This window comes from Parasteatoda tepidariorum, chromosome 4 (assembly GCF_982258835.1).
Source record: "Parasteatoda tepidariorum strain Cologne lab strain chromosome 4, Ptep-v5.0, whole genome shotgun sequence".
Lineage (NCBI taxonomy): Eukaryota > Metazoa > Arthropoda > Arachnida > Araneae > Theridiidae > Parasteatoda > Parasteatoda tepidariorum.
Window position 1 is genome coordinate 85,814,176 of NC_141758.1, and position 26,542 is coordinate 85,840,717.

The following is a 26,542-nucleotide window of genomic DNA, read 5'->3' on the forward strand; positions in this document are numbered from 1 at the left end:
GAGTATTGATTAAATTTGGTGCGGAGAGATAAATTGTGATATCCAACAAAGTGGATGGATGCTCTGTACTACTATAGCGTAAGTCAAAGTCACTTTCCATTTTCAACAACATGTCCTTACAACCAGGACTGTCAAAGACTACTGTATGCGCATGATAGCCTTCTTCGTCATTTTGAACGAAAAAGAAATCTCCTTCATCTTCTTCGTTTTCAGGAACAAGATATTGAGTAGTAAAAGCAGTGATTTGTGCTAACCATCCTCCAAATGAATGACCAGTTATGGAAATTGTCAAATTCTGTGGAAACTTTTCACTAAGCAGTTCAAGACTCTCTTGAATATAATAAGAAAAAGTAGCCGCAGAACTCATTTGAGAGGAGAATTTTTCTAATGGATTTCCCTGATTATCTAAGAAAGCCAAAACATCCTCCGGACTTGATGTACCCTTGTGGGAAATAACAACGTGTTTATTGTGAGAGTTCCAATACGCAGCTCCAAAGTAGCCATCACTAAAGTTTATTGCCTTTGTTAATAGAACCCAATCTTCCTCTAGTTTTTGGGAGTTGTTTATCCTTTCCTTATACACTCTAGATGCAAATTCGGCTAAAACAGGATCACTGGGATAAATGCATCGATCGAGGTAAAGTGCTCTAGGGTTCATTGTTTTTATATCAGCTTCAATTATTGACATAAAATTCTTATTACTTAATTTTAGATCTTTACTTAAAGGTATAATCATCTTTGACTTAGAACTTCGGTCATCTCTAGGTGTGGGAGGACTTTCTGTGAAAGAACCCTCAAAGCACTGATCTTGCTTTTCTAGCCACTCAGATACGTTCAGAGCAGCACCATCATGTTGATCTAGCATAAAAACCTCTTGTTATTTTCAAACTGAACTTGAAACCTCTAAACTACAGCTAAAAGTTTTTCTTATATAAAAAATCAAGAGTTTTTAGATAGTTAATATTTAATATACATCAAAATGCAGTTCATCTACATAATTATTTTATTTTAATTTCTGATGAAAATGTTTTGATAAATTATTATAAATTTAACAATATGTTTTATGACCGTTTTATTAATTTTGCTTATCACCATTAGATTGATGGAAAATTTTAATTAAGTCAAAGTGTATTTAAAAAAGCTATTTAATTACTTTTTAATTATTTATAAAAATTTTATTAAATTAATATTGAATTTAACGACGATTATATTAACTGAACATTCAGTTAAATACGCTTTAAATCAAAGCGTATTTGAAATATCTCAATAATTAATTATTTTAATTTTTTATGAATTGTTTTCAGAAATCATTATTAATTTATGACCACTATATTGATTAACTTTTCAGCAAGCATACCTAGTTTTCTTAGCTTCTTTGAAAAAATGCTATTTTTTTCATCATCATTTTGTTTCTTAATAATTTCTTATAAATTATGATTTGGATATTATTTGCAGAATTTGCTTTGTAATATATAGAGATAGTTTTGAATATTTCTTTTTAGGTTAAGTTCTTTTTCAAAAGCTCTGTGTTCAGAAAAATGTAATACTTTTTTCGCGAACAATATGTTATTTTTATAACTGATGTGAGTTGGCGAAAAATATTCATGTTATATATATCCTAGCTTATTTTTAGCCATTGTCTGATTTTGTACTGATTTTGAAAATAACTCAAAACATCATTATAAGAAAAAATCGGTGTTTTGCGAAAAGAAAAGGCATTTATGATCAAGTTCTTTTAGTATTTTAAAATTTATTCCTATTCTGTGTACTTAGGCTCATTCTGTACTTAGTCCTATTCTGTACTTAGGCTCATTAAAATTTCCAAGATTTCAAAATTGTGCATTGATTTTTGATAATTTGCATCTTGGAAAAAAAACTCATAATTGCATGTTCAGTCGTAACACTAAAAATATTTTAAGGGTATTAAAAACATTTTGCACATAATTGGATACCTGCGAGTGACGTCATCACAGGTAAATCGGGGCATTCCTCGATTTAGGCATTCCAATGAAGTTCGAGACACACACATGTGACGTCGCTTACAGGTATCTAATTAAAACTTGATTCAAATCACAGGGTTAGGCAAAATCATTGTCCTTCTTCTGCAGTTGCAAGTATCCTCGAATAAAACTCGTTTGTTCAAAAATAAGTCCGTGGATCATTTTCATTTGAAACGGATCAAAGTAAAGAAATCTCGTATTTTAATCCTTTTTCACCATGTTAAATAAATATGAGGACTAAAACAGTGTTCCCCAACCCCCGGTCCGCTGACCGGTACCTGTCCGTGGATCAAATGGTACCGGGCAGCCCATTTCATTGAAATTGAATTTAAATTCTTAGGTTTATACCCCAAATTAAAAATATCTGGTACGGAATGGATCTGCGTCCCATTTGTGAACAAATCGGGCGAATCTAGCATGTCTGTGCAAGAAGAAGATCTGCTGATGTAGATTGCAAATGATGGCGGTCTTAAAACTACGTTCGAGACAACAACTCTGCCGGTGTTCTGGATTAAAGTCAAGGCAGAATACCCCGAGATTGTCACCACAGCACTTAAATCCCAATTTGCCATTTTCGACAACCTATCTGTGTGAAGAGGGGTTTTCTGCACTAACAGTAACCAAAACAAAGCAACGGAAAAAACTGGACATAAGCAACACACTTCGGGTGTCATTATCTCCGATTACCCCCAGATGGAACAGTCTAATTGCAAAGAAGCAAGCTCAGGGTTCTCATTGATTTAACGTTCTAGTAAGTTAAAATGTTATATCACTTTTTGGCGTAACTGTATTTTATTTTGAAGGCATGTTTAAATGCAATTAAATTAAAATTAATAAATCAAAATAATCTAAAATATAAACAATCAACGCCCCCCCCCCCCCCAGTGGACCGTGGTAAAATTATCAAACACTGACAGGTCCGCGGTGATACAAAGGTTGGGGAACACAGGACTAAAGGACTAAAAGGACTAAAATAATCTTCACAAAATTTTTGTACTGAAACTACGATTTCGGATCCATTTCGAAATTTGATTCTGTTTAACACTAGAAAGACTGAAACTTAGTATATACCTATATTGCCCATAAGCAATCAAAATGACTGGATTAAAAACGAATAAGTAATGTGTAAAAAAGTTTTTTAAAGTTAATTTTTAAATATTTCTTAAATTATTCACAGTTATATAAAAAGTTATTAGCAAATATTAACAATAAAAAAGTTATATTTTGTACAAAGAGTCACAAAATTTTAAGAAATTGTGTCATTATATGCACCATTGGTTTTCAAATTGAAATTAAAAAGCAGTCAAAATGACTTCCTTTGGTAATCTAGTGTTAATAAAATGGCGTAACTATAGTGAAGGTAGTTCATATGTTCGTAAAAACTATAACTTTTTTCTTAGTTTTGGTGTTATTAGATAGAAAAAAAAGTGAGAACTATGCAATTCTTTTAAAATACTGGTACATAAGTATTTAAAAGTGTTTTTTTTTAAACACACTTTTTTTAAATAATTTATCGAAAAATATTTTGGGAATTTCAGGAACTTTTCTCAGGGAAATCACAAATTTATACAACCTCAATTTATTTTCGTGTTTTGTTAAATACCATATTTTTTAATATAAAAGTCAAGAAACTGTTCCTTTTTTGTTTTGTCATTAAAAATAGTAGTTTTTAATAACATATTTCCCAAAAATATTACGAAATGCTTTTAAAGAGAAATAATAAGCTTCCCGTTTACAATTTTTTTTTTACATTATATAAATTTTATAGTTTTCAACATAAAAAATTAGAAATAGCTTTCAGCAATTAAAAATTAAATTGTGATTTTTAGTCAAAATATTTCCAAATTTTATCAAACCAGTCAAAATATTTATACTTTTAAGTGCCAAATCCGAGATCTCAATGTTTCTTTACATAATATTAAGTGAAGAAAAAATTATCTTAATTTTTTCCTCACATATAATTATCATGCTTTTTATCGGACAATAAAGAAAATATCAAAGTTTATTTTTTTTGTTTTCTGTAGTTAAAAAATAAATAAAATTACAACAAAATATTAAAAAAAAACTATTGAAGCTTTGAATATTTTGGCTTTTATTCCCATCTATACTGCAACATTAATATTTTTGGTGAAACCACTTCACATTCTTTCATGACCAACAAATTATTTGATTTTTCATGTTGACAAACGTAGAAAAATGAGCTAGGAGAATTTTGTTATTTTTTTATTAGAAGTGCTTCAAACATTCTGCTAAAACTTAATTTTTATTTTTTCAATAAGAAAAAATACTATTTTCATTTTCTTTTTTAATTTCTATTTTTTCTACTTAATTTCATACTGAAACACTCTTAAGTGTTTTTACTAAATCAACTTATTAATTTTGTTTTGAAGATTAAAATCAAAAAATACTCTTTTGATTTCTTTTTATATTTTGTGTGTGTGGTGAAAAATTTTAAAATCACAGGGAAAAATTGAAATGGTATAAAATTGTGATTTCCCTGTAAAAAAAAAATTGAAATATTTTAAAAAAATTAAAAAGAATTTTTAAGATGTCTTAAAAAAAATGTTTGAAAATTTTTTTCACTTATGTTTAGATTACAGCATTTAATTAATTGAATTACATAGTCCTCACTTTCTCACTTTTTTCCCTCTAATGATCCCAAGTTTAAATAAATTGGCAAAAATATGAAAATGTTATGGACGATTATGATATTATGAGCCACTATCTCTAGTTACACCATTTTGTTAAATTGTCTCAAATTTTATAATATCCCAATAATCGTTGTCTTTAACTCGGAAAGAAATTGAAAAAAAAATATTTTAGTGTTTTTTCAACGAGTAGGGGAGAGTTTGATAAAACGGGATAGTCGGACAAAACGGGATACGTCGCTTAGGGACTAGACTATTGCAACTATCTAGAGGACAACGACAGAAACGTGTTATTCGACCGTGATTATATCATTCTAGGTGCGTCCCGCCTCGAGATATTTGCCTATTTGATAGAAAGTTGTAGGTCTCAGAACTTTTTTACTCTATTTTTTGCCATTTTCCACATTTACATGCGTTGTTTTTTACATTGTACTGCCTACATATATGGGAATAAAATATTTACCAAAAATAATATTTACCAATATTTTTATGTGCAGTCTATCTAATTTTCTTTTCACATTTTGGCCGCAGCCATGTTTGTTTCAAAAAGTGTCGGAGTCGGACAAAACGGGACACTTGTGAGTTGGATAAAACGGGATAGAGTTTTTTATGTTAGCTATATATATATATATATGTTTTTATGTTAGCTATACAACTTATTTATATAAGCTATATGTATTTTTGAAAATTATATTTTTATTTTCGACTCTAGGATTTCACATCTTTCTTTAGAACTAATTGTAATGTATTTCTCGGATAAAGACGTGAGATTTTTTATATATAAACAATATTATTTATATATTTGCATTATTTATAATTTTATATTTATATATATGCAAAAAATTAAACATTGTAAACCCTATCCCGTTTTATCTAACCCAGGTATGCTAAAACGGTATACGTAAGAGTTTGGAAATTAATTTTTTTTTCTATTTCACAGTCATTAAAATTAGTTTAAAATATGTTTTTTGTGTGCTTCAATAAATGTTGTAGCTACAAAAAAAATAATTTATGGTTTTCCTTAACAGATATTCCGTAGTAAATAAAAACAATAATGGTATCCCGTTTTATCCAACTCCCCCCTACTTGGCACAAAAAAAATCTGTCTTAACATCAAATGCTGTTGGTTCGTTTCACATGAAATGAGTTCCATGGAAAAAAATAAAGAAATAAATAAATTATTAATAATTGTTTATTTTTTATTGTTTAATTTAGTTGTTTATATTTAATATTGCTATGCTAGATTTATATTTATAGTTATATTTATGTTATGTCATATTATTTTTAAAATACTTATATTTTAATATTTATTTTAGTAGCAGTAAATTTCAATATTATTATTCAATTGAATAATTTTTAAGGCTTTTTGTTTTATTTTTTAAATAGTAATATAGTAATGTTAAATAGTAAATGTTTTATAGTAAATGTCACATTTAATAATTATTTTTCCTGAAATAATTTTTAGTAATTGATTGTTTTTTTTCTTATTTACCTGAATAATTATTAAAAAAAAACTTTGTATGGTATATGAATTTAGATATCATATGAAACAGTGTGATTTAAACAAAAAAAATATTTGAGAATTGTATGAGATTGATTTCAACTGATCTCGAGAAATGGCAGTGTAAAAATGAGAATTTGTTTTAAAAATATTGCGAGAATTTATGCTGTTTTAGGTTCTAGAAAATGTTTTAATACTTTACAATTCTACAGTTGCTTAACCATCTATTCACCTAATGTTTTATACCCACCTTCGAATGGGTTTCGAATTTTTCTTCATTCAATTGTAATTTGCCTTGCACAAAACTAATTTTTATGCATATAAACTTTTAGAACCTTTTAATTGTTAGTTCTATTGGTTTAGGCTTTGATTTATTAGATTAAGAACAAACAAAAATTGTAAGCATCTCATTCGTCCAGAGAAAAAGTCCAAAAGTTGTACCCCCTTTCACAGTAACTTCAAGATGGCAACAAATGTTCAACTTGAGGAAGGGGCAAAACTTCAGGCCTCCAAATTCTGTTTAAACTACAACTTTAAAAATTATGCCCAAGTTTCCCATTATTATTTATGTTTATACAATTACTTAGTAATTAACCACAAGTTGTAAATGTTTGATAGAAGATTATTTTATAAGTTTTTGCTAAGTCATCACTTATCTTTTAAAGGATTTTAATTTTGTGATGCAAAGATCTTTTATTTCTAGCGAATTTCATACCGGTTCACTTTTGACTAAGGCAGTTTATATTGAATGTAAATGGAATCATTTAAAAGATTGACTTTAAGGAAATTAATGTATCCCTTGAAAAGAGTGAAAAATTTCAGTTGTCTGCTTGAGGTATAATATTACTGTACTCGAATTGTAAACCGCAGGTACTTTTTATTAGCATATGTTTTCACTTAAATATATACATTTGTAGATCACCATTTACATAAGATGATTCTTTGACCTTTGTATCAGAGTCAAATATACATGTCCTAAGTTAATGTGGATAGAATAAGTATACATGTCCTAATAGTTAATGGGGAATTACAAAACACAAATTAAGCGTCCAAGAAATTTTTTTCCCACGAGAATACAAAAAACGCGTCTTGGCAAAAAAAAAATAGTGACTTGGTAATATATTTTTTTATGTGTTTTTCTTGAAACATCATAAGATCTTCTCTTTCAAATCCAAAACCTTAAGATAAAAAACTTTATAAAATAGTAAAAAAGTAATTTTTTGAAAGCGTTAGCCTTGAAATTCCAACATTCAAGTCTAAATAACAAACCTGCATTCTTTTTTCTTCCTTTTAAAGAAAAACAGCCTTAAAAAAAGAGTGCGCAACTCTCAATAACTTTTAATCTAACTATCGAGTTTTTACGCAGGTAAAGGTTTGATCTTGATTAGATAGTTTTCTACTATTGAATTTTCCAGTGGTTTATTGAATTGTCTAGTATCAGATTTTTCAGCAGCTAATATCGGATTTATGAGGTTTCTCTTTTACAGACCAAGCTGAACTATTAAAGCGGCGGAGACAGCGGAAGACAAATCTAAACATACTTTTAATAATTTTTAATATTCATAAATAAACTGATGGTGGATATTTACTTCATTGAGTAGTATCTTTTGATAGGTATAATAATTAGGACATCGCCTATTCTGAATTTAATATGTAAAGCATACGGTATTTTAGATCCCTTATTTGACTTTTTGACCAAATTATACGAATACAATTCTGCAATCAGCAGTTTTTAAAAGGTAAGTATTCGTTTGTCTGTTTTTAGATCTTTATAAGTATCTCTTAATTTTTCGTATAATTAGCGTTAAAGTAATTTTTGCGCCATCCTAATCTATTTTCATCAATTTAAGATGTTATAAAATAAAATTTCTTAAAAATCTAAAAACTTACAAATCTGTAGCTTTAAATTACTGACTCTAAACTACGCTGAAAACAAAAACATAGTCAAAAATACCAGAATGAGATAGCATTTATTGTTTTTCTGGCTTAATGGCTACAACAAAAAGCTCGGTAATTTTTACAAAAGCATTCTAGTAATGGTTTTAGTAAAATTAACAATAAAATATGTTATTATACTAAGTGATAAAATTTGGTAAATGCGGTAAAATTATATAATTTGTTCTGAAGCCTTAGAGCATATCAAAAAATCCCTTCATTGGTTTAAATTTATTATTTATTCAGTTTTGTATTTTTTTCTAAATGCGTAGTCATACTAAGTATAATTTTCTAAAGCAGAATTTCGACGATACCTTTACCATATTAAAGGAAAATTACCAAATGAATTGCTATAATACCATAAAATTTGGATTTCATTTAACAGAATAACATCTGTGTTCACCAGAAAGGTTCATTTTCATACAGTACGATTATTTTGCTAGAATTTTTTTTCTTTGTGTACAAATCGCAAAACTTTATTGCCTTTTAGTTTTAATGAAAAATCCAAAGGAGTTCTAAAAATTATCAAGTGATAACATCCTGATCTATTGATCGGATCTTTACGTTTTCTAACGGTGCACGTGTCAGGGCTGGTCGTAATATTTTTTATTTATGTATGTTGATCGATGAATCTATCTAATGGAAGACCACTTCTACAGTGCACCAGAAAAAAACCATCCTGTTAACGTTTTGGTCTAATGATCGGATCTATACATTTTCTAGTTCATGTGTCAGGGCAGCACGTAATATTTTTAATTCATCTAAGCTGATCGATGAATGTATCTAATGGAAGACCATTTGTACAGTGCACCAGAAAAAAACCCTCCTGTTAACGTTTTGGTCTAATGATCGGATCCATACGTTTTCTAGTTCCTGTGTCAGGGCAGCACGTAATATTTTTAATTCATATATGCTGATCGATGAATCTATCTAATGGAAGACCATTTGTACAGTGCACCAGAAAAAAACCTCCTGTTAACGTTTTGGTCTAATGATCGGATCCATACGTTTTCTAGTTCCTGTGTCAGGGCAGCACGTAATATTTTTAATTCATATATGCTGATCGATGAATCTATCTAATGGAACACCATTTGTACAGTGCACCAGAAAAAAACCCTCCTGTTAACGTTTTGGTCTAATGATCGGATCTATACGTTTTCTAGTTCATGTGTCAGGGCAGCACGTAATATTTTTAATTCATATATGCTGATCGATGAATCTATCTAATGGAAGACCATTTGTACAGTGCACCAGAAAAAAACCTCCTGTTAACGTTTTGGTCTAATGATCGGATCCATACGTTTTCTAGTTCCTGTGTCAAGGCAGCACGTAATATTTTTAATTCATATATGCTGATCGATGAATCTATCTAATGGAACACCATTTGTACAGTGCACCAGAAAAAAACCCTCCTGTTAACGTTTTTGTCTAATGATCGGATCTATACGTTTTCTAGTTCATGTGTCAGGGCAGCACGTAATATTTTTAATTCATATATGCTGATCGATGAATCTATGTAATGGAAGACCATTTGTACAGTGCACCAGAAAAAAACCTCCTGTTAACGTTTTGGTCTAATGATCGGATCCATACGTTTTCTAGTTCCTGAGTCAGGGCAGCACGTAATATTTTTAATTCATATATGCTGATCGATGAATCTATCTAATAGAAGACCATTTGTACAGTGCACCAGAAAAAAACCCTCCTGTTAACGTTTTGGTCTAATGATCAGATCCATACGTTTTCTAGTTCATGTGTCAGGGCAGCACGTAATATTTTTAATTAATATATGCTGATCGATGAATGTATCTAATGGAAGACCATTTGTACAGTGCACCAGAAAAAAACCCTCCTGTTAACGTTTTGGTGTAATGATCGGATCTATACGTTTTCTAGTTCATGTGTCAGGGCAGCACGTAATATTTTTAATTCATATATGCTGATCGATGAATGTATCTAATGGAAGACCATTTGTACAGTGCACCAGAAAAAACCCTCCTGTTAACGTTTTGGTCTAATGATCGGATCCATACGTTTTCTAGTTCATGTGTCAGGGCAGCACGTAATATTTTTAATTCATATATGCTGATCGATGTATGTATCTAATGGAAGACCATTTGTACAGTGCACCAGAAAAAAAACCCTCCTGTTAACGTTTTTGTCTAATGAACGGATCCATACGTTTTCTAGTTCATGTGTCAGGGCAGCACGTAATATTTTTAATTCATATATGCTGATCGATGAATGTATCTAACGAAAGACCATTTGTACAGTGCACCAGAAAAAAACCCTCCTGTTAACGTTTTGGTCTAATGATCGGATCTATACGTTTTCTAGTTCATGTGTCAGGGCAGCACGTAATATTTTTAATTCATATATGCTGATCGATGAATGTATCTAATGGAAGACCATTTGTACAGTGCACCAGAAAAAACCCTCCTGTTAACGTTTTGGTCTAATGATCGGATCCATACGTTTTCTAGTTCATGTGTCAGGGCAGCACGTAATATTTTTAATTCATATATGCTGATCGATGTATGTATCTAATGGAAGACCATTTGTACAGTGCACCAGAAAAAAAACCCTCCTGTTAACGTTTTTGTCTAATGATCAGATCTATACGTTTTCTAGTTCATGTGTCAGGGCAGCACGTAACATTTTTAATTCATCTAAGCTGATCGATGAATCTATCGATGATCCTTATTGCGTGGAAATTTGAAAAGATTGAAATTTAATCGTAGTTGAACCATTTCTTTTCGCTGTGTAAATTTTATTGATTGATAATGAAAATAGAAAATGTCTAATTAAAACTCTGAGCGATACAATATAATAAAAAAATATGTTTATTCGGGAAAAAATACGCTTGTTTCTGATTTTGAAATTTAATTTAATTATTACATATTATTTGCATTTAAGTCATACCCTTGAATCATCAAGACTGCTCCTTAATGCATGGGAATTTGAAAAGATTGAATTTTAATCGTAGTTGAACCTTTTCGTTTTGCTGTAGAAATTTTATTGAATGATAATGAAAATAGAAAATGTCTAATTAAAACTCTGAGCGATGCAATATAAAAAAAAATTTGTTTATTCGGGAAAAAATACGCTTGTTTCTGATTTTGAAATTCAATTTAATTATTGCGTATTATTTGCATTTAAGTCATAACCTTGAATCATCAAGACTGTTCCTTAATTCATGGAAATTCGATAAGATTGAATTTTAATCGTGATTGAACCACTTTTTTTGTGTATATTTTATTCTATCATCGTGGAAACATGAAATGTCTAATTAAAACTCTGAGCGATGCAATATAATAAAAAAATATGTTTATTCGGGAAAAAATACGCTTGTTTCTGATTTTGAAATTTAATTTAATTATTGCATATTATTTGCATTTAAGTCAAAACCTTGAATCATCAAGACTGTTCCTTAATGCATGGAAATTCGATAAGATTGAATTTTAATCGTGATTGAACCACTTTTTTGTGTATATTTTATTCAATCATCGTGGAAACATGAAATGTCTAATTAAAGCTATGAGTGATGCAATATAATAAAAAAATATGTTTATTCGGGAAAAAATACGCTTGTTTCTGATTTTGTAATTTAGTTTAATTATTACATATTATTTGCATTTAAGTCATACCTTTGAATCATCAAGACTGCTCCTTAATGCATGGGAATTTGAAAAGATTGAATTTTAATCGTAGTTGAACCTCTTCGTTTTGCTGTGAAAATTTTATTGAATGATAATGAAAATAGAAAATGTCTAATTAAAGCTATGAGTGATGCAATATAATAAAAAAATATGTTTATTTGGGAAAAACTACGCTTGTTTCTGATTTTGAAATTTAATTTAATTATTACATATTATTTGCATTTAAGTCATAACCTTGAATCATCAAGACTGTTTCTTAATGCATGGAAATTCGATAAGATTGAATTTTAATCGTGATTGAACCACTTTTTTTGTGAATATTTTATTCAATCATCGTGGAAACATGAAATGTCTAATTAAAGCTATGAGTGATGCAATATAATAAAAAAATATGTTTATTCGGGAAAAAATACGCTTGTTTCTGATTTTGAAATTTAATTTAATTATTACATATTATTTGCATTTAAGTCATACCTTTGAATCATCAAGACTGCTCCTTAATGCATGGGAATTTGAAAAAATTGAATTTTAATCGTAGTTGAACCTCTTCGTTTTGCTGTGAAAATTTTATTGAATGATAATGAAAATAGAAACTGTCTAATTAAAGCTATGAGTGATGCAATATAATAAAAAAATATGTTTATTTGGGAAAAACTACGCTTGTTTCTGATTTTGAAATTTAATTTAATTATTACATATTATTTGCATTTAAGTCATAACTTTGAATCATCAAGACTGTTTCTTAATGCATGGAAATTCGATAAGATTGAATTTTAATCGTGATTGAACCACTTTTTTTGTGAATATTTTATTCAATCATCGTGGAAACATGAAATGTCTAATTAAAGCTATGAGTGATGCAATATAATAAAAAAATATGTTTATTCGGGAAAAAATACGCTTGTTTCTGATTTTGAAATTTAATTTAATTATTACATATTATTTGCATTTAAGTCATACCCTTGAATCATCAAGACTGCTCCTTAATGCATGGGAATTTGAAAAGAATGAATTTTAATCGTAGTTGAACCTTTTCGTTTTGCTGTGAAAATTTTATTGAATGATAATGAAAATAGAAAATGTCTAATTAAAACTCTGAGTGATGCAATATAATAAAAAAATATGTTTATTCGGGAAAAAATACGCTTGTTTCTGATTTTTTAATTTAATTTAATTATTAGATATTATTTGCATTTAAGTCATACCCTTGAATCATCAAGACTGCTCCTTAATGCATGGGAATTTGAAAAGATTGAATTTTAATCGTAGTTGAACCTTTTCGTTTTGCTGTGAAAATTTTATTGAATGATAATGAAAATAGAAAATGTCTAATTAAAACTCTGAGCGATACAATATAAGAAAAAAATATGTTTATTCGGGAAAAAATACGCTTGTTTCTGATTTTGAAATTTAATTTAATTATTACATATTATTTGCATTTAAGTCATAACCTTGAATCATCAAGACTGTTCCTTTATGCATGGGAATTTGAAAAGTTTGAATTTTAATCGTAGTTGAACCTTTTCGTTTTGCTGTGAAAATTTTATTGAATGATAATGAAAATAGAAAATGTCTAATTAAAACTCTGAGCGATACAATATAAGAAAAAAATATGTTTATTCGGGAAAAAATACGCTTGTTTCTGATTTTGAAATTTAATTTAATTATTACATATTATTTGCATTTAAGTCATAACCTTGAATCATCAAGACTGTTCCTTTATGCATGGAAATTCGATTAGATTAAATTTTAATCGTGATTGAACCACTTTTTTGTGAATATTTTATTCAATCATCGTGGAAACATGAAATGTCTAATTAAAGCTATGAGTGATGCAATATAATAAAAAAATATGTTTATTCGGGAAAAAATACGCCTGTTTCTGATTTTGTAATTTATTTTAATTATTACATATTATTTGCATTTACGTCATAACCTTGAATCATCAAGACTGTTCCTTAATGCATGGAAATTCAATAAGATTGAATTTTAATCGTGATTGAACCACTTTTTTGTGCATATTTTATTCAATCATCGTGGAAACATGAAATGTCTAATTAAAGCTATGAGTGATGCAATATAATAAAAAAATATGTTTATTCGGGAAAAAATACGCTTATTTCTGATTTTGTAATTTAATTTAATTATTACATATTATTTGCATTTAAGTCATACCCTTGAATCATCAAGACTGCTCCTTAATGCATGGGAATTTGAAAAGATTGAATATTAATCGTAGTTGAACCTTTTCGTTTTGCTGTGAAAATTTTATTGAATGATAATGAAAATTAAAAATGTCTTATTAAAACTCTGAGCGATACAATATAATAAAAAAATATGTTTATTCGGGAAAAAATACGCTTGTTTCTGATTTTGTAATTTAATTTAATTATTACATATTATTTGCATTTAAGTCATAACCTTGAATCATCAAGACTGTTCCTTAATGCATGGAAATTCGATAAGATTGATTTTTAATTGTGATTGAACCACTTTTTTGGTGTATATTTTATTCAATCATCGTGGAAACATGAAATGTCTAATTAAAGCTATGAGTGATGCAATATAATAAAAAAATATGCTTATTCGGGAAAAAATACGCTTGTTTCTGATTTTGTAATTTATTTTAATTATTACATATTATTTGCATTTACGTCATAACCTTGAATCATCAAGACTGTTCCTTACTGCATGGAAATTCGATAAGATTGATTTTTAATTGTGATTGAACCACTTTTTTTGTGTATATTTTATTCAATCATCGTGGAAACATGAAATGTCTAATTAAAGCTATGAGAGATGCAATATAATAAAAAAATATGTTTATTCGGGAAAAAATACGCTTGTTTCTGATTTTGTAATTTAATTTAATTATTACATATTATTTGCATTTAAGTCATACCCTTGAATCATCAAGACTGCTCCTTAATGCATGGGAATTTGAAAAGATTGAATTTTAGTCGTAGTTGAACCTTTTCGTTTTGCTGTGAAAATTTTACTGAATGATAATGAAAATAGAAAATGTCTAATTAAAACTCTGAGCGATACAATATAAGAAAAAAAAATGTTTATTCGGGAAAAAATACGCTTGTTTCTGATTTTGAAATTTAATTTAATTATTACATATTATTTGCATTTAAGTCATAACCTTGAATCATCATGACTGTTCCTTAATGCATGGAAATTCGTTAATATTGAATTTTAATCGTGATTGAACTACTTTTTTTGTGAATATTTTATTCAATCATCGTGGAAACATGAAATTTCTAATTAAAGCTATGAGTGATGCAATATAATAAAAAAATATGTTTATTCGGGAAAAAATACGCTTGTTTCTGATTTTGTAATTTAATTTAATTATTACATATTATTTGCATTTAAGTCATACCCTTGAATCATCAAGACTGCTCCTTAATGCATGGGAATTTGAAAAGATTGAATTTTAATCGTAGTTGAACCTTTTCGTTTTGCTGTGAAAATTTTATTGAATGATAATGAAAATAGAAAATGTCTAATTAAAACTCTGAGCGATACAATATAAGAAAAAAATATGTTTATTCGGGAAAAAATACGCTTGTTTCTGATTTTGAAATTTAATTTAATTATTACATATTATTTGCATTTAAGTCATAACCTTGAATCATCAAGACTGTTCCTTAATGCATGGAAATTCGATAAGATTGAATTTTAATCGTGATTGAACCACTTTTTTTGTGAATATTTTATTCAATCATCGTGGAAACATGAAATGTCTAATTAAAGCTATGAGTGATGCAATATAATAAAAAAATATGTTTATTCGGGAAAAAATACGCTTGTTTCTGATTTTTTAATTTAATTTAATTATTAGATATTATTTGCATTTAAGTCATACCCTTGAATCATCAAGACTGCTCCTTAATGCATGGGAATTTGAAAAGAATGAATTTTAATCGTAGTTGAACCTTTTCGTTTTGCTGTGAAAATTTTATTGAATGATAATGAAAATAGAAAATGTCTAATTAAAACTCTGAGTGATGCAATATAATAAAAAAATATGTTTATTCGGGAAAAAATACGCTTGTTTCTGATTTTTTAATTTAATTTAATTATTAGATATTATTTGCATTTAAGTCATACCCTTGAATCATCAAGACTGCTCCTTAATGCATGGGAATTTGAAAAGATTGAATTTTAATCGTAGTTGAACCTTTTCGTTTTGCTGTGAAAATTTTATTGAATGATAATGAAAATAGAAAATGTCTAATTAAAACTCTGAGCGATACAATATAAGAAAAAAATATGTTTATTCGGGAAAAAATAGGCTTGTTTCTGATTTTGAAATTTAATTTAATTATTACATATTATTTGCATTTAAGTCATAACCTTGAATCATCAAGACTGTTCCTTTATGCATGGAAATTCGATAAGATTGCATTTTAATCGTAGTTGAACCTTTTCGTTTTGCTGTGAAAATTTTATTGAATGATAATGAAAATAGAAAATGTCTAATTAAAGCTATGAGTGATGCAATATAATAAAAAAATATGTTTATTCGGGAAAAATTACGCTTGTTTCTGATTTTGTAATTTAATTTAATTATTACATATTATTTGCATTTAAGTCATACCCTTGAATCATCAAGACTGCTCCTTAATGCATGGAAATTTGAAAAGTTTGAATTTTAATCGTAGTTGAACCTTTTCGTTTTGCTGTGAAAATTTTATTGAATGATAATGAAAATAGAAAATGTCTAATTAAAACTCTGAGCGATACAATATAAGAAAAAAATATGTTTATTCGGGAAAAAATACGCTTGTTTCTGATTTTGAAATTTAATTTAATTATTACATATTATTTGCATTTAAGTCATAACCTTGAATCATCAAGACTGTTCCTTTATGCATGGAAATTCGATAAGATTAAATTTTAATCGTGATTGAACCACTTTTTTGTGAATATTTTATTCAATCATCGTGGAAACATGAAATGTCTAATTAAAGCTATGAGTGATGCAATATAATAAAAAAATATGTTTATTCGGGAAAAAATACGCCTGTTTCTGATTTTGTAATTTATTTTAATTATTACATATTATTTGCATTTACGTCATAACCTTGAATCATCAAGACTGTTCCTTAATGCATGGAAATTCGATAAGATTGAATTTTAATCGTGATTGAGCCACTTTTTTGTGCATATTTTATTCAATCATCGTGGAAACATGAAATGTCTAATTAAAGCTATGAGTGATGCAATATAATAAAAAAATATGTTTATTCGGGAAAAAATACGCTTATTTCTGATTTTGTAATTTAATTTAATTATTACATATTATTTGCATTTAAGTCATACCCTTGAATCATCAAAACTGCTCCTTAATGCATGGGAATTTGAAAAGATTGAATTTTAATCGTAGTTGAACCTTTTCGTTTTGCTGTGAAAATTTTATTGAATGATAATGAAAATTGAAAATGTCTTATTAAAACTCTGAGCGATACAATATAATAAAAAAATATGTTTATTCGGGAAAAAATACGCTTGTTTCTGATTTTGTAATTTAATTTAATTATTACATATTATTTGCATTTAAGTCATAACCTTGAATCATCAAGACTGCTCCTTAATGCATGGGAATTTGAAAAGATTGAATATTAATCGTAGTTGAACCTTTTCGTTTTGCTGTGAAAATTTTATTGAATGATAATGAAAATTAAAAATGTCTTATTAAAACTCTGAGCGATACAATATAATAAAAAAATATGTTTATTCGGGAAAAAATACGCTTGTTTCTGATTTTGAAATTTAATTTAATTATTACATATTTTTTGCATTTAAGTCATAACCTTGAATCATCAAGACTGTTCCTTAATGCATGGAAATTCGATAAGATTGAATTTTAATCGTGATTGAACCACTTTTTTTGTGAATATTTTATTCAATCATCGTGGAAACATGAAATGTCTAATTAAAGCTATGAGTGATGCAATATAATAAAAAAATATGTTTATTCGGGAAAAAATACGCTTGTTTCTGATTTTGAAATTTAATTTAATTATTACATATTATTTGCATTTAAGTCATACCCTTGAATCATCAAGACTGCTCCTTAATGCATGGGAATTTGAAAAGAATGAATTTTAATCGTAGTTGAACCTTTTCGTTTTGCTGTGAAAATTTTATTGAATGATAATGAAAATAGAAAATGTCTAATTAAAACTCTGAGTGATGCAATATAATAAAAAAATATGTTTATTCGGGAAAAAATACGCTTGTTTCTGATTTTTTAATTTAATTTAATTATTAGATATTATTTGCATTTAAGTCATACCCTTGAATCATCAAGACTGCTCCTTAATGCATGGGAATTTGAAAAGATTGAATTTTAATCGTAGTTGAACCTTTTCGTTTTGCTGTGAAACTTTTATTGAATGATAATGAAAATAGAAAATGTCTAATTAAAACTCTGAGCGATACAATATAAGAAAAAAATATGTTTATTCGGGAAAAAATACGCTTGTTTCTGATTTTGAAATTTAATTTTATTATTACATATTATTTGCATTTAAGTCATAACCTTGAATCATCAAGACTGTTCCTTTATGCATGGAAATTCGATAAGATTAAATTTTAATCGTGATTGAACCACTTTTTTGTGAATATTTTATTCAATCATCGTGGAAACATGAAATGTCTAATTAAAGCTATGAGTGATGCAATATAATAAAAAAATATGTTTATTCGGGAAAAAATACGCCTGTTTCTGATTTTGTAATTTATTTTAATTATTACATATTATTTGCATTTACGTCATAACCTTGAATCATCAAGACTGTTCCTTAATGCATGGAAATTCGATAAGATTGAATTTTAATCGTGATTGAACCACTTTTTTGTGCATATTTTATTCAATCATCGTGGAAACATGAAATGTCTAATTAAAGCTATGAGTGATGCAATATAATAAAAAAATATGTTTATTCGGGAAAAAATACGCTTATTTCTGATTTTGTAATTTAATTTAATTATTACATATTATTTGCATTTAAGTCATACCCTTGAATCATCAAGACTGCTCCGTAATGCATGGGAATTTGAAAAGATTGAATTTTAATCGTAGTTGAACCTTTTCGTTTTGCTGTGAAAATTTTATTGAATGATAATGAAAATTGAAAATGTCTTATTAAAACTCTGAGCGATACAATATAATAAAAAAATATGTTTATTCGGGAAAAAATACGCTTGTTTCTGATTTTGTAATTTAATTTAATTATTACATATTATTTGCATTTAAGTCATAACCTTGAATCATCAAGACTGCTCCTTAATGCATGGGAATTTGAAAAGATTGAATATTAATCGTAGTTGAACCTTTTCGTTTTGCTGTGAAAATTTTATTGAATGATAATGAAAATTAAAAATGTCTTATTAAAACTCTGAGCGATACAATATAATAAAAAAATATGTTTATTCGGGAAAAAATACGCTTGTTTCTGATTTTGTAATTTAATTTAATTATTACATATTATTTGCATTTAAGTCATAACCTTGAATCATCAAGACTGTTCCTTAATGCATGGAAATTCGATAAGATTGATTTTTAATTGTGATTGAACCACTTTTTTGGTGTATATTTTATTCAATCATCGTGGAAACATGAAATGTCTAATTAAAGCTATGAGTGATGCAATATAATAAAAAAATATGCTTATTCGGGAAAAAATACGCTTGTTTCTGATTTTGTAATTTATTTTAATTATTACATATTATTTGCATTTACGTCATAACCTTGAATCATCAAGACTGTTCCTTACTGCATGGAAATTCGATAAGATTGATTTTTAATTGTGATTGAACCACTTTTTTTGTGTATATTTTATTCAATCATCGTGGAAACATGAAATGTCTAATTAAAGCTATGAGAGATGCAATATAATAAAAAAATATGTTTATTCGGGAAAATCTACGCTTGTTTCTGATTTTGTAATTTAATTTAATTACTACATATTATTTGCATTTAAGTCATACCCTTGAATCATCAAGACTGCTCCTTAATGCATGGGAATTTGAAAAGATTGAATTTTAGTCGTAGTTGAACCTTTTCGTTTTGCTGTGAAAATTTTACTGAATGATAATGAAAATAGAAAATGTCTAATTAAAACTCTGAGCGATACAATATAAGAAAAAAAAATGTTTATTCGGGAAAAAATACGCTTGTTTCTGATTTTGAAATTTAATTTAATTATTACATATTATTTGCATTTAAGTCATAACCTTGAATCATCATGACTGTTCCTTAATGCATGGAAATTCGATAAGATTGAATTTTAATCGTGATTGAACTACTTTTTTTGTGAATATTTTATTCAATCATCGTGGAAACATGAAATTTCTAATTAAAGCTATGAGTGATGCAATATAATAAAAAAATATGTTTATTCGGGAAAAAATACGCTTGTTTCTGATTTTGTAATTTAATTTAATTATTACATATTATTTGCATTTAAGTCATACCCTTGAATCATCAAGACTGCTCCTTAATGCATGGGAATTTGAAAAGATTGAATTTTAATCGTAGTTGAACCTTTTCGTTTTGCTGTGAAAATTTTATTGAATGATAATGAAAATAGAAAATGTCTAATTAAAACTCTGAGCGATACAATATAAGAAAAAAATATGTTTATTCGGGAAAAAATACGCTTGTTTCTGATTTTGAAATTTAATTTAATTATTACATATTATTTGCATTTAAGTCATAACCTTGAATCATCAAGACTGTTCCTTAATGCATGGAAATTCGATAAGATTGAATTTTAATCGTGATTGAACCACTTTTTTTGTGAATATTTTATTCAATCATCGTGGAAACATGAAATGTCTAATTAAAGCTATGAGTGATGCAATATAATAAAAAAATATGTTTATTCGGGAAAAAATACGCTTGTTTCTGATTTTGAAATTTAATTTAATTATTACATATTATTTGCATTTAAGTCATACCCTTGAATCATCAAGACTGCTCCTTAATGCATGGGAATTTGAAAAGAATGAATTTTAATCGTAGTTGAACCTTTTCGTTTTGCTGTGAAAATTTTATTGAATGATAATGAAAATAGAAAATGTCTAATTAAAACTCTGAGTGATGCAATATAATAAAAAAATATGTTTATTCGGGAAAAAATACGCTTGTTTCTGATTTTTTAATTTAATTTAATTATTAGATATTATTTGCATTTAAGTCATACCCTTGAATCATCATGACTGCTCCTTAATGCATGGGAATTTGAAAAGATTGAATTTTAATCGTAGTTGAACCTTTTCGTTTTGCTGTGAAAATTTTATTGAATGATAATGAAAATAGAAAATGTCTAATTAAAACTCTGAGCGATACAATATAAGAAAAAAATATGTTTATTCGGGAAAAAATACGCTTGTTTCTGATTTTGAAATTTAATTTAATTATTACATATTATTTGCATTTAAGTCATAACCTTGAATCATCAAGACTGTTCCTTTATGCATGGAAATTCGATAAGATTGCATTTTAATCGTAGTTGAACCTTTTCGTTTTGCTGTGAAAATTTTATTGAATGATAATGAAAATAGAAAATGTCTAATTAAAGCTATGAGTGATGCAATATAATAAAAAAATATGTTTATTCGGGAAAAATTACGCTTGTTTCTGATTTTGTAATTTAATTTAATTATTACATATTATTTGCATTTAAGTCATACCCTTGAATCATCAAGACTGCTCCTTAATGCATGGAAATTTGAAAAGTTTGAATTTTAATCGTAGTTGAACCTTTTCGTTTTGCTGTGAAAATTTTATTGAATGATAATGAAAATAGAAAATGTCTAATTAAAACTCTGAGCGATACAATATAAGAAAAAAATATGTTTATTCGGGAAAAAATACGCTTGTTTCTGATTTTGAAATTTAATTTAATTATTACATATTATTTGCATTTAAGTCATAACCTTGAATCATCAAGACTGTTCCTTTATGCATGGAAATTCGATAAGATTAAATTTTAATCGTGATTGAACCACTTTTTTGTGAATATTTTATTCAATCATCGTGGAAACATGAAATGTCTAATTAAAGCTATGAGTGATGCAATATAATAAAAAAATATGTTTATTCGGGAAAAAATACGCCTGTTTCTGATTTTGTAATTTATTTTAATTATTACATATTATTTGCATTTACGTCATAACCTTGAATCATCAAGACTGTTCCTTAATGCATGGAAATTCGATAAGATTGAATTTTAATCGTGATTGAACCACTTTTTTGTGCATATTTTATTCAATCATCGTGGAAACATGAAATGTCTAATTAAAGCTATGAGTGATGCAATATAATAAAAAAATATGTTTATTCGGGAAGAAATACGCTTATTTCTGATTTTGTTATTTAATTTAATTATTACATATTATTTGCATTTAAGTCATACCCTTGAATCATCAAGACTGCTCCTTAATGCATGGGAATTTGAAAAGATTGAATTTTAATCGTAGTTGAACCTTTTCGTTTTGCTGTGAAAATTTTATTGAATGATAATGAAAATTGAAAATGTCTTATTAAAACTCTGAGCGATACAATATAATAAAAAAATATGTTTATTCGGGAAAAAATACGCTTGTTTCTGATTTTGTAATTTAATTTAATTATTACATATTATTTGCATTTACGTCATAACCTTGAATCATCAAGACTGTTCCTTAATGCATGGAAATTCGATAAGATTGATTTTTAATTGTGATTGAACCACTTTTTTTGTGTGTATTTTATTCAATCATCGTGGAAACATGAAATGTCTAATTAAAGCTATGAGAGATGCAATATAATAAAAAAATATGTTTATTCGGGAAAAAATACGCTTGTTTCTGATTTTGTAATTTAATTTAATTATTTCATATTATTTGCATTTAAGTCATACCCTTGAATCATCAAGACTGCTCCTTAATGCAAGGGAATTTGAAAAGATTGAATTTTAGTCGTAGTTGAACCTTTTCGTTTTGCTGTGAAAATTTTACTGAATGATAAAGAAAATAGAAAATGTCTAATTAAAACTCTGAGCGATACAATATAAGAAAAAAATATGTTTATTCGGGAAAAAATACGCTTGTTTCTGATTTTGAAATTTAATTTAATTATTACATATTATTTGCATTTAAGTCATAACCTTGAATCATCAAGACTGTTCCTTAATGCATGGAAATTCGATAAGATTGAATTTTAATCGTGATTGAACCACTTTTTTTGTGAATATTTTATTCAATCATCGTGGAAACATGAAATGTCTAATTAAAGCTATGAGTGATGCAATATAATAAAAAAATATGTTTATTCGAGAAAAAATACGCCTGTTTCTGATTTTGAAATTTAATTTAATTATTAGATATTATTTGCATTTAAGTCATACCCTTGAATCATCAAGACTGCTCCTTAATGCATGGGAATTTTAAAAGATTGAATTTTAATCGTAGTTGAACCTTTTCGTTTTGCTGTGAAAATTTTATTGAATGATAATGAAAATAGAAAATGTCTAATTAAAACTCTGAGCGATGCAATATAATAAAAAAATATGTTTATTCGGGAAAAAATACGCTTGTTTCTGATTTTGAAATTTAATTTAATTATTACATATTATTTGCATTTAAGTCATACCCTTGAATCATCAAGACTGCTCCTTAATGCATGGAAATTTGAAAAGATTGAATTTTAGTCGTAGTTGAACCTTTTCGTTTTGCTGTGAAAATTTTATTGAATGATAATGAAAATAGAAAATGTCTAATTAAAACTGAGCGATACAATATAATAAAAAAATATGTTTATTCGGGAAAAAATACGCTTGTTTCTGATTTTGAAATTTAATTTAATTATTAAATATTATTTGCATTTAAGTCATACCCTTGAATCATCAAGACTGCTCCTTAATGCATGGGAATTTGAAAAGATTGAATTTTAATCGTAGTTGAACCTTTTCGTTTTGCTGTGAAAATTTTATTGAATGATAATGAAAATTGAAAATGTCTTATTAAAACTCTGAGCGATACAATATAATAAAAAAATATGTTTATTCGGGAAAAAATACGCTTGTTTCTGATTTTGTAATTTAATTTAATTATTACATATTATTTGCATTTAAGTCATAACCTTGAATCATCAAGACTGTTCCTTAATGCATGGAAATTCGATAAGATTGATTTTTAATTGTGATTGAACCACTTTTTTGGTGTATATTTTATTCAATCATCGTGGAAACATGAAATGTTTAATTAAAGCTATGAGTGATGCAATATAATAAAAAAATATGCTTATTCGGGAAAAAATACGCTTGTTTCTGATTTTGTAATTTATTTTAATTATTACATATTATTTGCATTTACGTCATAACCTTGAATCATCAAGACTGTTCCTTAATGCATGGAAATTCGATAAGATTGATTTTTAATTGTGATTGAACCACTTTTTTTGTGTATATTTTATTCAATCATCGTGGAAACATGTAATATCTAATTAAAGCTATGAGATATGCAATATAATAAAAAAATATGTTTATTCGGGAAAAAATACGCTTGTTTCTGATTTTGTAATTTAATTTAATTATTACATATTATTTGCATTTAAGTCATACCCTTGAATCATCAAGACTGCTCCTTAATGCATGGGAATTTGAAAAGATTGAATTTTAGTCGTAGTTGAACCTTTTCGTTTTGCTGTGAAAATTTTACTGAATGATAATGAAAATAGAAAATGTCTAATTAAAACTCTGAGCGATACAATATAAGAAAAAAATATGTTTATTCGGGAAAAAATACGCTTGTTTCTGATTTTGAAATTTAATTTAATTATTACATATTATTTGCATTTAAGTCATAACCTTGAATCATCATGACTGTTCCTTAATGCATGGAAATTCGATAAGATTGAATTTTAATCGTGATTGAACTACTTTTTTTGTGAATATTTTATTCAATCATCGTGGAAACATGAAATGTCTAATTAAAGCTATGAGTGATGCAATATAATAAAAAAATATGTTTATTCGGGAAAAAATACGCTTGTTTCTGATTTTGTAATTTAATTTAATTATTACATATTATTTGCATTTAAGTCATACCCTTGAATCATCAAGACTGCTCCTTAATGCATGGAAATTTGAAAAGATTGAATTTTAGTCGTAGTTGAACCTTTTCGTTTTGCTGTGAAAATTTTATTGAATGATAATGAAAATAGAAAATGTCTAATTAAAACTGAGCGATACAATATAATAAAAAAATATGTTTATTCGGGAAAAAATACGCTTGTTTCTGATTTTGAAATTTAATTTAATTATTAAATATTATTTGCATTTAAGTCATACCCTTGAATCATCAAGACTGCTCCTTAATGCATGGGAATTTGAAAAGATTGAATTTTAATCGTAGTTGAACCTTTTCGTTTTGCTGTGAAAATTTTATTGAATGATAATGAAAATTGAAAATGTCTAATTAAAACTCTGAGCGATACAATATAAGAAAAAAAAATGTTTATTCGGGAAAAAATACGCTTGTTTCTGATTTTGAAATTTAATTTAATTATTACATATTATTTGCATTTAAGTCATAACCTTGAATCATCATGACTGTTCCTTAATGCATGGAAATTCGATAAGATTGAATTTTAATCGTGATTGAACCACTTTTTTTGTGAATATTTTATTCAATCATCGTGGAAACATGAAATGTCTAATTAAAGCTATGAGTGATGCAATATAATAAAAAAATATGTTTATTCGGGAAAAAATACGCTTATTTCTGATTTTGTAATTTAATTTAATTATTACATATTATTTGCATTTAAGTCATACCCTTGAATCATCAAAACTGCTCCTTAATGCATGGGAATTTGAAAAGATTGAATTTTAATCGTAGTTGAACCTTTTCGTTTTGCTGTGAAAATTTTATTGAATGATAATGAAAATTGAAAATGTCTTATTAAAACTCTGAGCGATACAATATAATAAAAAAATATATTTATTCGGGAAAAAATACGCTTGTTTCTGATTTTGTAATTTAATTTAATTATTACATATTATTTGCATTTAAGTCATAACCTTGAATCATCAAGACTGCTCCTTAATGCATGGGAATTTGAAAAGATTGAATATTAATCGTAGTTGAACCTTTTCGTTTTGCTGTGAAAATTTTATTGAATGATAATGAAAATTAAAAATGTCTTATTAAAACTCTGAGCGATACAATATAATAAAAAAATATGTTTATTCGGGAAAAAATACGCTTGTTTCTGATTTTGAAATTTAATTTAATTATTACATATTATTTGCATTTAAGTCATAACCTTGAATCATCAAGACTGTTCCTTAATGCATGGAAATTCGATAAGATTGAATTTTAATCGTGATTGAACCACTTTTTTTGTGAATATTTTATTCAATCATCGTGGAAACATGAAATGTCTAATTAAAGCTATGAGTGATGCAATATAATAAAAAAATATGTTTATTCGGGAAAAAATACGCTTGTTTCTGATTTTGAAATTTAATTTAATTATTACATATTATTTGCATTTAAGTCATACCCTTGAATCATCAAGACTGCTCCTTAATGCATGGGAATTTGAAAAGAATGAATTTTAATCGTAGTTGAACCTTTTCGTTTTGCTGTGAAAATTTTATTGAATGATAATGAAAATAGAAAATGTCTAATTAAAACTCTGAGTGATGCAATATAATAAAAAAATATGTTTATTCGGGAAAAAATACGCTTGTTTCTGATTTTTTAATTTAATTTAATTATTAGATATTA